Source organism: Phocoena phocoena, chromosome 4 (genome assembly GCF_963924675.1).
Source record: "Phocoena phocoena chromosome 4, mPhoPho1.1, whole genome shotgun sequence".
Lineage (NCBI taxonomy): Eukaryota > Metazoa > Chordata > Mammalia > Artiodactyla > Phocoenidae > Phocoena > Phocoena phocoena.
The window spans coordinates 43,145,811-43,161,119 of NC_089222.1; the positions used below are offsets into that span (position 1 = coordinate 43,145,811).

A 15,309-nucleotide genomic window follows, 5' to 3' on the forward strand; every position below is an offset into this window, starting at 1 on the left:
TTTTGAAAATGATTGAAACCACCAGTGGAAAATAATTGAAGTTGTTAAAATAACACAATTTTAATTTTAAAAATATTATTTTTAGCTTTGATAGCTAAGGAATTAAAATAGAAAGGAAAGTAAAATATTTTCTCAGAAGTATTCTTTTAGTGTATTTGATTAAGAGTCTGTACCATGTTTGAGCTATTAAAATTTATGTTTTTAATTTATTTATTTTACATCTTTATTGGAGTATAATTGCTTTACAATAGTGTGGTACATTCTGCTTTATAACAAAATGAATCAGTTATACATATACATATGTTCCCATATTCCTTCCCTCTTGCATCTCCCTCCCTCCCACCCTCCCTATCCCAGCCCTCTATGTGGTCACAAAGCACTGAGCTGATCTCCCTGTGCTACGCGGCTGCTTCCCACTAGCTATCTACCTTACCTTTGGTAGTGTATATATGTCCTTGTCGCTCTCTCAGTTTGTCACAGCTTACCCTCCCACCCCCACTCCATATCCGCAAGTCCATTCTCTAGTAGGTGTGTGTCTTTATTCTTGTCTTACCCTTAGGTTCTTCATGACATTTTTTTTCTTAAATTCCATATATATGTGTTAGCATACGGTATTTGGCTTTCTCTTTCTGACTTACTTCACTCTGTATGACAGACTCTAGGTCTATCCACCTCATTACAAGTAGCTCAATTTTGTTTCTTTTTATGGCTGAGTAATATTCCATTGTATATATGTGCCACATCTTCTTTATCCATTCATCCGATGATGGACACATAGGTTGTTTCCATCTCCGGGCTATTGTAAATAGAGCTGCAATGAACATTTTGGTACATGACTCTTTTTGAATTATGGTTTTCTCAGGGTATATGCCCAGTAGTGGGATTGCTGGGTCAAATGGTAGTTCTATTTGTAGTCATTTAAGGAACCTCCATACTGTTCTCCATAGTGGCTGTACCAATTCACATTCCCACCAGCAGTGCAAGAGTGTTCCCTTTTCTCCACACCCTCTCCAGCATTTATTGTTTCTAGATTTTTTCATGATGGCCATTCTGACTGGTGTGAGATGATATCTCATTGTAGTTTTGATTTGCATTTCTCTAATGATTAATGATGTTGAGCATTCTTTCATGTGTTTGTTGGCAGTCTGTATATCTGCTTTGGAGAAATGTCTATTTAGGTCTTCTGCCCATTTTTGGATTGGGTTGTTTGTTTTTTTGTTATTGAGCTGCATGAGCTGCTTATATATTTTGGAAATTAATCCTTTGTCAGTTGCTTCATTTGCAAATATTTTCTCCCATTCTGAGGGTTGTCTTTTGGTCTTGTTTATGGTTTCCTTTGCTGTGCAAAAGCTTTGGAGTTTGATTAGGTCCCATTTGTTTATTTTTGTTTCTATTTCCATTTCTCTAGGAGGTGGGTCAAAAAGGATCTTGCTGTGATTTATGTCATAGAGTGTTCTGCCTATGTTTTCCTCTAAGAGTATGATAGTGTCTGGCCTTACATTTAGGTCCTTAATCCGTTTTGAGCTTATTTTTGTGTATGGTGTTAGGGAGTGATCTAATCTCATACATTTCCATGTCCCTGTCCAGTTTTCCCAGCACCACTTATTGAAGAGGCTGTCCTTTCTCCACTGTACATTCCTGCCTCCTTTATCAAAGATAAGGTGACCATATGTGCGTTGGTTTATCTCTGGGCTTTCTATCCTGTTCCATTGAGCTATCTTTCTGTTTTTGTGCCAGTACCATACTGTCTTGATTAGTGTAGCTTTGTAGTATAGTCTGAAGTCAGGGAGCCTGATTCGTCCAGCTCCATTTTTTGTTCTCAAGATTGCTTTGGCTATTCGGGGTCTTTTGTGTTTCCATACAAATTGTGAAATTTTTTGTTCTAGTTCTGTGAAAAATGCCAGTGGTTGTTTGATAGGGATTGCATTGAATCTGTAGATTGCTTTGGGTAGTAGAGTCATTTTCACAATGTTGATTCTTCCCATCCAAGAACATGGTATATCTCTCCATCTATTTGTATCATCTTTAATTTCTTTCATCAGTGTCTTATAATTTTTTGCATAGAGGTCTGTTGTCTCCTTAGGTAAGTTTATTCCTAGATATTTTATTCTTTTTGTTGCAATGGTAAATGGGAGTGTTTTCTTGATTTCACTTTCAGTTTTTTCATCATTAGTGTATAGGAATGCCAGAGATTTCTGTGCATTAATGTTGTATCCTGCTACTTTACCAAATTCATTGATTAGCTCTAGTAGTTTTCTGGTAGCATCTTTAGGATACTCTATAGTTTCATGTCATCTGCAAACTGTGACAGCTTTACTTCTTCTTTTCCGATTTGGATTCCTTTTATTTCCTTTTCTTCTCTGATTGCTGTGGCTAAAACTTCCAAAACTATGTTGAATAAGAGTGGTGAGAGTGGACAACCTTGTCTTGTTCCTGATCTTAGTGGAAATGCTTTCAGATTTTCACCATTGAGGACGATGTTGGCTGTGGGTTTGTCATATATGGCCTTTATTATGTTGAGGAAAGTTCCCTCTATGCCTACTTTCTGGAGGGTTTTTATCATAAATGGGTGTTGAATTTTGTCAAAAGCTTTCTCTGCATCTATTGAGATGATCATATGGTTTTTCTCCTTCAATTTGTTAATATGGTATATCAGGTTGATTGATCTGCGTATATTGAAGAATCCTTGCATTCCTGGAATAAACGTCACTTGGTCATGGTGTATGATCCTTTTAATGTGCTATTGGATTCTGTTTGCTAGTATTTTGTTGAGGATTTTTGCATCTATGTTCATCAGTGATATTGGCCTGTAATTTTCTTTCTTTGTTTCATCCGTGTCTGGTTTTGGTATCAAGGTGATGGTGGCCTCGTAGAATGAGTTTGGGAGTGTTCCTCCCTGTGCTGTATTCTGGAAGAGTTTGAGAAGGAGAGGTGTTAGCTCTTCTCTAAATGTTTGATAGAATTCGCCTGTGAAGCCGTCTGGTCCTGGGCTTTTATTTGCTGGAAGATTTTTAATCACAGTTTCAATTTCAGTGCTTGTGTTTGGTCTGTTCATATTTTCTATTTCTTCCTGATTCAGTATTGGCAGGTGGTGCATTTCTAAGAATTTGTTTCTTCCAGGTTGTCCATCTTATTGGCATAGAGTTGCTTATAGTAATCTTTCATGATCCTTTGTATTTCTGCAGTGTCAGTTTTTACTTCTTCTTTTTCAGTTACAATTCTATTGATTTGATTCTTCTCCCTTTTTTTCTTAATGAGTCTGGCTAATGGCTTATCAATTTTGTTTAACTTCTCAAAGAACCAGCTTTTAGTTTTATTGATCTTTGCTATCGTTTCCTTCATTTCTTTTACATTTATTTCTGATCTGATCTTCATGATTTCTTTCGTTCTGCTAACTTTGGTTTTTTTTTTTCTTCTTTCTCTCATTGCTTTAGGTGCAAGGTTAGGTTGTTTATTCGAGATGTTTCCTGTTTCTTAAGGTAGGATTGTATTGCTATAAACTTCCCTCTTAGAACTGCTTTTGCTGCATCCCATAGGTTTTGGGTCGTTGTGTCTCCATTGTCATTTGTTTCTAGGTATTTTTCTACTTCCTCTTTGATTTCTTCAGTGATCACTTCGTTATTAAGTAGTGTATTGTTTATCCAACATGTGTTTGTATTTTTTACAGATCTTTTCCTGTAATTGATATCTAGTCTCATGGCGTTGTGGTCGGAAAAGATACTTGATACAATTTCAGTTTTCTTAAATTTACCAAGGCTTGATTTGTGACCCAAGATATGATCTATCCTGGAGAATGTTCCATGAGCACTTGAGAAAAATGTGTATTCTGTTGTTTTCGGATGGAATGTCCTATAAATATCAATTAAGTCCAACTTGTTTAATGTATCATTTAAAGCTTGTGTTTCCTTATGTATTTTCGTTTTGGATGATCTTTCCACTGGTGAAAGTGGGGTGTTAAGGTCCTCTACTATGAATGTGTTACTGTCTATTTCCCCTTTTATGGCTGTTAGTATTTGCCTTATGTACTGAGGTACTCCTATGTTGGGTGCATAAATATTTACAATTGTTATATCTTCCTCTTGGATCGATCCCTTGATCATTATGTAGTGTCCTTCTTTGTCTCTTCTAATAGTCTTTATTTTAAAGTCTATTTTGTCTGATATGAGAATTGCTACTCCAGCTTTCTTTTGGTTTCCATTTGCATGAAATATCTTTTTCCATCCCCTTACTTTCAGTCTGTATGAGTCTCTAGGTCTGAAGTGGGTCTCTCGTAGACAGCATACATATGGGTCTTGTTTTTGTATCCATTCAGCCAATCTGTGTCTTTTGGTGGAGGCATTTAGTCCATTTACATTTAAGGTAATTATTGATATGTATGTTCCTATTCCCATTTTCTTAATTGTTTTGGGTTCGTTATTGTAGGTCTTTTCCTTCTCTTTTGTTTCTTGCCTAGAGAAGTTCCTTTAGCATTTGTTGTAAAGCTGGTTTGCTGGTGCTGAACTCTCTCAGCTTTTGCTTGTCTGTAAATGTTTTAATTTCTCCATCAAATCTGAATGAGATCCTTGCTGGGTAGAGTAATCTTGGTTGCAGGTTTTTCTCCTTCTTCACTTTAAATATGTCCTGCCAGTCCCTTCTGGCTTGCAGAGTTTCTGCTGAAAGATCAGCTGTTAACCTGATGGGGATTCCCTTGTGTGTTATTTGTTGTTTTTCCCTTGCTGCTTTTAATATGTTTTCTTTGTATTTAATTTTTGACAGTTTGATTAATATGTGTCTTGGCGTATTTCTCCTTGGATTTATCCTGTATGGGACTCTTTGTGCTTCCTGGACTTGATTAACTATTTCCTTTCCCATATTAGTGAAGTTTTCAACTGTAATCTCTTCAAATATTTTCTCAGTCCCTTTCTTTTTCTCTTCTTCTTCTGGAACCCCTATAATTCGAATGTTGGTGTGTTTAATGTTGTCCCAGAGGTCTCTGAGACTGTCCTCAGTTCTTTTCATTCTTTTTCTTTATTCTGCTCTGCAGTAGTTATTTCCACTATTTTATCCTCCAGGTCACTTATCCGTTCTTCTGCCTCAGTTATTCTGCTATTGATCCCATCTAGAGTATTTTTAATTTCATTTATTGTGTTGTTCATCATTGCTTGTTTCATCTTTAGTTTTTCTAGGTCCTTGTTAAATGTTTCTTGCATTTTGTCTGTTTCCAAGATTTTGGATCATCTTTACTATCATTATTCTGAATTTTTTCAGGTAGACTGCCTATTTCCTCTTCATTTGTTAGGTCTGGTGGGTTTTTATCTTGCTCCTTCATCTGCTGTGTGTTTTTCCGTCTTCTCATTTTGCTTATCTTACTGTGTTTGGGGTCTCCTCTTTGTAGGCTGCAGGTTCGTAGTTCCTGTTGTTTTTGGTGTCTGTCCCCAGTGGCTAAGGTTGGTTCAGTGGGTTGTGTAGGATTCCTGGTGGAGGGGACTAGTGCCTGTGTTCTGGTGGATGAGGCTGGATCTTGTCTCTCTGGTGGGCAGGTCCACGTCTGGTGGTGTGTTTTGTGGTGTCTGTGGACTTATTATGATTTTAGGCAGCCTGTCTGCTAATGGGTGGGGTTGTGTTCCTGTCTTGCTAGTTGTTTGGCATAGGGTGTCCAGCACTGTAGCTTGCTGGTCGTTGAGTGAAGCTGGGTGCTGGTGTTGAGATGGACATCTCTGGGAGATTTTTGCCGTTTGATATTATGTGGAGCTGGGAGGTCTCTTGTGGACCAGTGTCGTGAACTTGGCTCTCCCACCTCAGAGGCACAGCACTGACTCCTGGCTGCAGCACCAAGAGCCTTTCATCCACATGGCTCAGAATAAAAAGGAGAAAAAGTAGAAAGAAAGGAAGAAAGAAAGAAAGAAAAGAGGGAGGGAGGATGGAAGGAAGGAGGGATGTAAGGAAAGAACGAAAGAAGATAAAATAAAATAAAGTAAGATAAAATAAAATAAAGTCATGAATATAAAAATTATTAAGAAAAAAATTTGTTTTTAAATAGAGAAAAAAAACAAAAACGGATGGATAGAACCCTAGGACAAATGGTGGAAGCAAAGCTATACAGACAAAATCTCACACAGAATGATACACATACACACTTGCAAAAAGAGGAAAAAATCATAAATCTTGCTCTCAACGTCCAGCTCCTCAATTTGGGATGATTCATTGTCTATTTAGGTATTCCACAGATGCAGGGTACATCAATTTGATTGTGGAGCTTTAATCCGCTGCTTCTGAGGCTGCTGGGAGAGATTTCCCTTTCTCTTCTCACAGCTCCCGGGGCTCAGCTTTGGATTTGGCCCCGCCTCTGCGTGTAGGTCGCTGGAGCGTGTCTGTTCTTTGCTCGGACAGGACGGGGTTAAAGGAGCAGCTGCTTTGGGGCCTCTGGCTCACTCTAGGCGAGGGCGGGGGGGAGGGGTCAGAGTGCAGGGCGAGCCTGCGGCGGCAGAGGCCATCTTGACGTTGCACCAGCCTGAGGCGTGCCGTGCGTTCTCCCAAGGGAGTAGTCCCTGGATCCCGGGACCCTGGCAGTGGCGGGCTGCACAGGCTCCCCGGAAGGGAGGTGTGGAGAGTGACCTGTGCTCGCACACAGGCTTCTTGGTGGCAGCAGCAGCAGCAGCCTTAGCGTCTCATGCCCATCTCTGGGGTCCGCGCTTTTAGCCGCGGCTCGAGCCCGTCTCTGGAGCTCCTTTGAGCAGCGCTCTTAATTCCCTCTCCCAGGTACGTGGGGGGTTTCTTGCTTTTTGGGAGGTCTGAGGTCTTCTGCCAGCATTCAGTAGGTGTTCTGTAGGAGTAGATGTATTTTTGGTGTATCTGTGGGTAGGAAGGTGATCTCTGTGTCTTACTCTTCCGCCATCTTCTCCTCATCTAAAGACATTTACTATTAAATATAATTACACTCTGAAAATGTTTTGCAAATGTGCATTTTTTATGAAAATTAGGAAACCCCTGCTTAATTTTTCCCCCAATGTAATTTACTGTCAACATGATTTTACCTTTCCATTGTCTTCATTAACACAACCTTTCTATTCTAGGAGACTTTTGATAAGGGAAACTTCCAGAAAAACCCATCACCTCTTCAGTGAGAAGTATCAGCAGTTTAAGCCCTTAAAATTCCCCCCAAAACTTGGCCTCAAAATCCTCAGTCTGCTGTTTGCAGCAGTTCTCAACTGTGATACTCCAGTCCTTACACAATCAATCCTAATCAGTTCCACTGCATTGAAAGACCCAGCTGAACCAAACTTTAAATTCTCAACAAAGTCCGACCTTGCCTTTTCTCTCTGAGACCCTAAGAAATCTTTGTTAGTCTTTACTGCAGTGAGGAAAAACTCTGAATTGTCTTATCAACAGAGCTTGTGTTGGTGATATTTGGGGAGTCAGTATTCCATGGCAATTTAAACATAACTGGTGTTCCATAAGTTTAGTTAAAAGAACAAGCAAACCAATAACAGTATTTACTAAAAGATAAACCTTTATAGGTTTTGGTAATTATGAAATATTAGTGTATTTGATCTCTGGAAGTTGGAAGCTGGAGCACAGACACTGTGGTTGAAGCTGATACAAACTTACTAATGTTAGTGTTTAAGTGCTAAATAACAGTGAGTGTTAACTGACAGAACAGCTCATACTTCACTTGGTGATTGGAGTTCATTTTGATACTTGTTTCATGAAAGCCTTTATCAGTTAGAGGCAGAGGTTAACAGTAATCAAATCTTTCCCACCTGGTTTTAGTAAATGCTATTAGGGCATTTCATTCTGTTAAATCAAGCAACAGACAAATGTAATGCACTGCTAATCTCTAAAGTGTGTGAAAAACTTAGTTTATAAAATATTTATGAAGAACACAGTGTTGCAATGATAATGATACCTCCTCTCTGGGTTATTCTGCCCAAGGAGTTGGTACATTAGTGTCTGTAGTTCTTGATTTCTTTTGACTGGAGTTGTTCTTACCTCAAATTGTATTTAGTTATTCAAAAAATGTTCTATTAGCATACACAGACATATGATGGGTTTTTTGGGGGGTGCAGTTGCCACAACTTTACATGAGCTGTTTTAGGAACTCATATACAGCATTCTTCTCTAGAGAAGGAATACTTTAAAAAAGAATTAGTGTGTATCGAAACATCAAATTTATGTTTATGTGAGCAAAAGTAAGTTCTTTTTCAATTTTTTATTGTGGTAAAACAGATAACATAAAATTTATTCAACCCTAAGAAGTAAGAGAATTCTAACATGTACAGCGTACACGAATCTTGAGGACAACACGCTAAGTGAAATAATCTAATGACAAAAGAAACTGTATGGTTCCACTTATATGAGGTACTTAGAGTAGTCAAAATCAGAGAGACATTTTGATCTAATGCCATCATGGTAAATATGGATTCATATGAGATAGTTTCTTACATATACTCTGTTAAGAGCCACCAGTGTCTTTTAAGTGAATTAGTGCTATACATTCATCACAATGTATCCTTCCTTTTTTGGTGAAAAACTGTAGAGCCATAGCTTTTTCTTCTTCACTAATCAGTCATTATCGCCATATTAGAAAGATACACTGTTTGATATCTTTGGAATTGTAAGTACGCTTATCCCATTTTAAAACACAGCAAAACTTAATTGATGTGGGTGTTACTAATTTAGAATATATTAAAAAAATAGGAACATGAATGATATTTGGATAAATTCTTCATTTGTAGTAGGTATGTGTAACTGAAGGATGCTTTTTAAAAAGTAAGTAAACAGCAATTTAAACAGTTTAAATAAACCGAAACTTTAAAAGCAGGATTAACATCTGGATCAGAAAAAATTATTCCTGGCTAGGTGGTAAAGAATGAACCTTATTTAAAGAGAGGTCTGACCTTTGCCCTCAGCCCCTGGGAAGTGATCTCTAAGTTGTTTGAATGTCCTGCTTAATATGAGTGCCTTTGTTTACCTGGGATCCTGGGTCCACACTGGATAGTCTAACAATGTGATTTATGGTGCGGTATTTGGGCCATGCAGTATCGTTTCCACCAAGAGTCTAAAGGTCAGCCGCATGGGCAGCCCAGCATGTCTACATGCTAAAGCCCCCCAAAAAACCCTGCATACCCAAGCTCAGGTGAGCTCCACTGGTTGGCAATACTCCATGCCTTTTGTCCCACATCATTCCTGGGAGAAACTAGTATTGCCTCCAGTTCCACTGAAAGAGGAGATCTAGATGCTCTGCATATGGCTTTTCTGGATTCTGTCCCATGTGTCTCTTCTCTTGACTGATTTTAATATGTATACTTTCACTGTTATAAACCATAACTAAGAGCATAGCAGCCTTTAGTGATTTATTTGACTCCTAGCAAATTATTAAACCTGAGGGTGGTCTTGGGGACCCCCAAGTTGTAACTGGTATCAGAAGTGCGAGTGGACTTGGGACTGCCCCCTGACTTTGTGTTGGCAATTTATTAGAACAGGCTTTCCAGGGACCTAGATGAGACGGCATTTCCTCTTCCCAATATTTATTATAACCATCTGGCTGTAAAATGATATTTCATAATCTCAATCTTTTCCTAAATAAGAATGGTCTGTAATTCAGTTCACATTCCTGAAGTTTCTCAATGTTATGGGGTTTCATATTATAAGTATATGATGGTTTATATAGTAGTAAAGGTAAATTGTTTACCACCACTAAGTGCAAATTAGTGTTTCGAGATGTCTGACGTTCAATTTACTTGAACTGAAAATTTCCAGAACTTTGCATGATAGTTCACTCTAATACCTTCAGAATCAAAAAGTCACATAGGGCTCTCACCTCATATAGATGTGCCATGCCTTATTTTATGGGAGTTGGCTAATATTTTTTTAGCATATAACAAAGAGAAATGTTAAAATATCATTTCAGTTTCTTATAACATGTGCCTATTCCTTCTTCTTGATTACTGACCAAACTTATTTTAATATTGAGGCTTAAAGGAAAGAATATGCTGGTAGCTGGGCTTGGTGTCTGCCATCATGGGCGTGCAGCAACGCTAATTTCTAAAACTTTCTTTTCATTAGATTCTCCAGAAGCTGGCCTGTATCTCTGTGGGTACTCTCTGGTCTCTCACACACCATACACCCTGCCTCCTCATTCATGTCCTTGCTTTTTCCATAATGGTATGTGTCCCTAAAATTTAAAGACAGACTCACAGTTGTCTGCCATTGAGATGGAAAAGAAGTTTGTACCTAAGAGCCATTGAGTCAGAGTAATTTGGTGAAGAATGTACTATAGCTGAAATCTTTAGAGAAGAATTTTTAGAAAGCTGTTAGCTATCCTTGAAAGGCCACTTCCCTAAGAATCAAGGCAGCCTAGGGAATGCCAATAAAGTGCAAGTTAGCCATCAGGAATCCTTGGTCGGTAACTGTTTTTACGCATAATTCTGATTTATTACATTTCAAAACCCAATATTTGGGGTATTAAAAAGGAAAGCTATTTTTTTAAGTGTTGCCATAGGAGCCTGTAAGGGACTTTGCTACACTGGTAGCTTAGAATTTTGAGTTCTGCTTCCATCCCCAACTGTCCCCTGCACAACACACACACACACACACACATTCAAGTGTTGTAGAAAGTATATGGTTCAGGAAACTGGCAAGGGCATGTGTGTGCACAGGAGTGTGTGTGCGTGAACACAGAAACACGCAGAGTCAGTGAGAAGGAGTTTGAAAGATGACAAGTTAAGGATTTGTTGTAGGAAGAAAAGCTCAATAAGAATTGTATTAGGGAAACAAAACTTAATCAGGAGAACTCTGTGTGATGTACTGGTTAGTCGTTATTGGTAAATTATATTAAATGAAAAGTTAGTTGGGCTTCCCTGGTGGCGCAGTGGTTGCAAGTCTGCCTGCCGATGCAGGGGACACGGGGTCGTGACCCGGTCCGGGAAGATCCCACATGCCGCGGAGCGGCTGGGCCCGTGAGCCATGGCCGCTGAGCCTGCGCGTATGGAGCCTGTGCTCCGCAACGGGAGAGGCCACAACAGTGAGAGGCCCGCGTACCGCAAAACCAAAACAAAAAAAAAACAAAACAAAAAAACAAAAGTTAGTTATGTTTACTTATAGTGTAAATAATGAAATTATAGTTTGGGTTATTGTCAGTTTAGATCACTGTTAATTGATAGAGATAAAATATTGTATTCTTTTACAGAACTGTCAATGAGAATTTTGAAAATTGTTTTGATCACCCCAGTTTTAGGCAATGTAAATATATGTAGATAATGTCCTAAGTAAGATCCGGAAATGCTGACATTAGCTTTCTTATGCAGAACTTAGTTTCGGTTATCTTTATAACGAAGACTGAGTCTACTGAATAAATTAAATATAATCCCAGGAGCATTGAAGGGGTTTTCCAAGCAAATAGGGAATAGCTCTTTTTCAATAGGTGAATGGTTATATCAGAATTATGAGTTAAAGGAAGTCGTTCTTTTCTGTGACTTAGGTCAGGCTGACCATTTATTTTTATTATAAATGGTCAGTGCTCACCATCACAGTTAACAGCATACCTTATCACAAAATGACTCTAATTCAGATTTGAGTTATTTATTCCATCTTCATAGGGAGGCAGGAAAGAGAAAAAGATTAAAGATACACAGCCTGACATGGCACATGGTAATGGAAGAAATACTCCAGTTAAAATTTTTTTAGCTGGATGATTTTTAAAAGTCTACATCTTCATGAATGGGAATTAATAATTAAGCTGCTAATATTTTTTTCCCCTCAATTTGTTATTTACCATGTAAGGTAGTTCTGGCACTAACTAGTGTACTTAGTGCACACCTTACATACTGAGGTCACCGTCCTCAACAAAAGTCCCCTCACATCAGACACCAGCAACAAGCTCCAGGGTTCCCAGGCTACAAATTCAGGGATTCCTGCTATCCTCTCAGGTCTGATAGTTTGCTGGAATGATTCATTGAACTCAAGAAAGTGCTATAGTTTTAATTACAACTTTTTAAATAAGGGATAAAATCGGGACAGCCAAATTAAGAGACACATAGTTTGAGGTCTCAGAGTCCCAAATGTGAAACTGCTATGTAAAGTCCAGGAACTCATGGCGAAGACCAGACAAAATCTTTATTATGCAAAATTCCCTAACAGGTTTTTCCTGATACATTTTTTTTTTTAATATAAGAAATGGTGCATTACTATTAAAAGGAAACTTCTTTTCCTGGGCACACATATGCTGTGTCTATCTTTTCCTTTTCTCTTTAAAACTTTCTTCTAAGTTATAAATAGCATACAAGCAACAAGAACAATAAAAAGTAGAAAATCTTGTCTCAAATAGTTCTGATTTCCCCTCCCAACCTTGATTGCTTTTGCTCCTTTGTGTTTTTTGGTTACTTTGCATCCCATGGGAATTTGTTTCTGGTGAGGGGACTGAGGCTCTGCGCCTAGGAAGCTGTGGGCTGGGCTTCCATATACTCTGCTTGGCCTCCTGGGAGGCTGTGGTGAGGGTAAGCATGTATGGGAGGAGTCAATGGCACAGGCAGCTCAAACATCTATTGGCTGGTAGTGATATCTTGTTAAAGTTATTGGCTGGATGTTGATGTGTTTGGGAACTTAGAGTGGTGATTGTTTCTTGGGACAAGGGAATAAGTAGCGAGAGCCTCTTTTATTGTCATGATTTTCTGAAAATATTTCAAAAAGAAAATTACATCTACGGTTTCTGGAAGGAAACATCTTTTACAAAGTGTATTGGGTACCAAACATCATTACTCAAGGTCCAGTGGTAACCTTCTATTTATTACCTCAAATCTAAACTTCTAAACCTCGTATTGAAAGCCTATATTGGTGTTTTGCCCTTCTTGTTTCCTGATTACAGTGCATGAAATTACCTTCAACCTGACTGCACCTTGGCACACACACAAGATAAGCAATGCGTTATTTATTAATTACCTATTATGAACACCCATTGTGCCAAGTACAATATAACAATATATATATTGTATATATATATATACTACTATATATAAAATACTACTATATATATATACTACTATATATAAAATACTACTATATATGAAAACAAGGACCTACTATATAGCACAGGGAAGTATATTCAGTACCTTGTAATAACCTATAATGGAAAAGAATCTGAAAAAGTGTATATATGTGTATATATATATATATATGTGTATATACATACATATATATGTATGTGTTTATATATATATAACTGAATCACTTTGCTGTACACCTGAAACTAACACAACATTGTAAATCAACTATACTTCAGTAAAAAAGATATTAACAAGAAGGATGTTGGGGTATATTGGGAGAGGAAAACTAATATAATATGTGAGAAGGAGTAAAGACACAGAAGGAAAAATATTTGAATGAAACTAGTGACCTTAGAGTTCCAAATAAAGACCCTGAAGTTTCGGTGTATAATATTTACCAATTCTATTTTATCAGTATGGTCAATGGCAGCAAATTTGCCTGGCTCAGGAGTCTACAGAGTCTTCTGGATGAAGAAAGAATGACATAGTTGATAGAGTGCTTGACCATATACAGCTTGCCTTGTGTTAGTGTACATATGTGGTGTCTACACATAACTATTGTATTGAATTTTATTTTCAGTAGGCATTGGATCATATGCAAAATTTAATTACAGCATACAGAAAACGTATATACTCAATGTAAGAAATGCATCCTATTTTAAAAAGTAATTTTTCTCAAGAGTGGAATATTTTAAAAAGCTAAAATAATTACCTCTACAAAAATTACTATTTTCTACATTTCTTTCAAGGAAAGTAGAGTCTACTAGCTTTCTTGCCCCAGAATAGCTTTATCTCACCTATTGCTCTAATAGCAGCCTTGAGTGAAAGTACACACTTTCTGGTGGAATATTAAAATAAAAACCTCAACTGAAGGGAAATGGTAATTTGATTTTATTCAAAAGTATTTCACATTGATATTTTATGGTAAATGAATAATTGAGAAATTAAATGAACTGAGGCAAATGTGTTTCTTTTTGAATCTGTGGAAGTAAGATTTGCCTATAATAAAATTACTGTTTCCTCAAAACTGATCTTTCCCTTTGATTTATTCCCTGACATTCTCTCAAATGTTTAAAGGAGCAGCAGTCATCGTCCTAACTAGAGATAAATAAATGTGTTGTACCACTGCCTTCAAATCACCCCCAGTGCCCTTTATTAAAATAGAGAAGAAACACATTTGAATTAAATGATGAGTTGCCTTCTCCAACCCCATTTAAGAATCTTTTGTCAAATTAGACTCTTTTTGACCTTTCTTTGTTGCTGTGTTTTCTTTATTACACTTCTGCTCTGTGGATGGTACTGTTTTATTTGTTGTGAGAGAGATAAAGAATGTAAAATTCTGGTCTCTGTCCACACTGATTTTCTTCTCATTCCTTTAAAATATTCCCTAACCAAGTGTATCTCTATATGTGCTCTTTTTTTTTTTTTTTTGAAAATAAAACACAATAATTTTACAATTCATTTAATGTCAACAGGTAATCATCAAATTAGCAATTGTTATCTTCAAAAGTTATTACACTAGCTGTGCTACCATTTCTCAAGGTTGATAGGATACCCAGAGTCACAGACATTTCCCACATAAGATTCATCATGTAAATCAGACTTAGTTTATCACCAGCATTTATAAAACCAGACCTAGGAAAAGAACTAGGTCCGGGGACACATGCATGGTCTTAATATAGCGAATGTTTAGCCTGCCCTGATTATTACAACATCAGAACAGCGAGAATATTCGCAGTATATGTGCTCTTTTAAGGTCTTATCCTTTTCTTCCTAAAAGACCTTCTCCATTGATCTGTAGCTAGACCTCCATTATTTTGCATATATCCTTATTTGGGATTATCTCTTTTTAGCAGTTTTAAAAATTTCAACTCCTCTTCCTTTTACTCTTTACCAGGGCTTCAATTCATCTATACGCCAAAAATTCCTGACTTCTAATCTCTAAATCAATCTTCTCCTTTGAACTCTAAAACTGCATTGCAAACTACCTACCTGTTATATCCTCTTAGCTCTCAGAGACACCCCAAATTCAGCATGTCTACTACTGAGTCCCCAACAGTCCTGATTGAGCAATCTGTGTTTCAGTAAATAGTACCAACAGCGACAAGCCATAGATCTTTTATCTCCTAAATATGTACCCAGTTTTTCCATTTATCTCTTTTTACAAGCACTTGCCCTATTCTAAACTATAATTGTCAAGTGAATTATTTTGTGAATGTGTGTTGTACCTGCTAAGGATTTTGCCCATATTAACTTTTTCTACCTACTGATTTATTCTCCACTGTGTGTA

The 15,309-nt window shown here is 37.5% G+C and overlaps 1 non-coding gene across 1 annotated transcript; it reads right to left on the reverse strand.

The window, feature by feature from the left end:
• Positions 1-14,625: 14,625 nt before the first annotated feature.
• On the reverse strand, positions 14,626-14,757 carry LOC136122959 (small nucleolar RNA SNORA72). Its single transcript, XR_010655850.1, has one exon. It is a non-coding gene; the product is annotated as a small nucleolar RNA SNORA72 (small nucleolar RNA).
• Between the last annotated feature and the right edge of the window lie 552 nt (positions 14,758-15,309).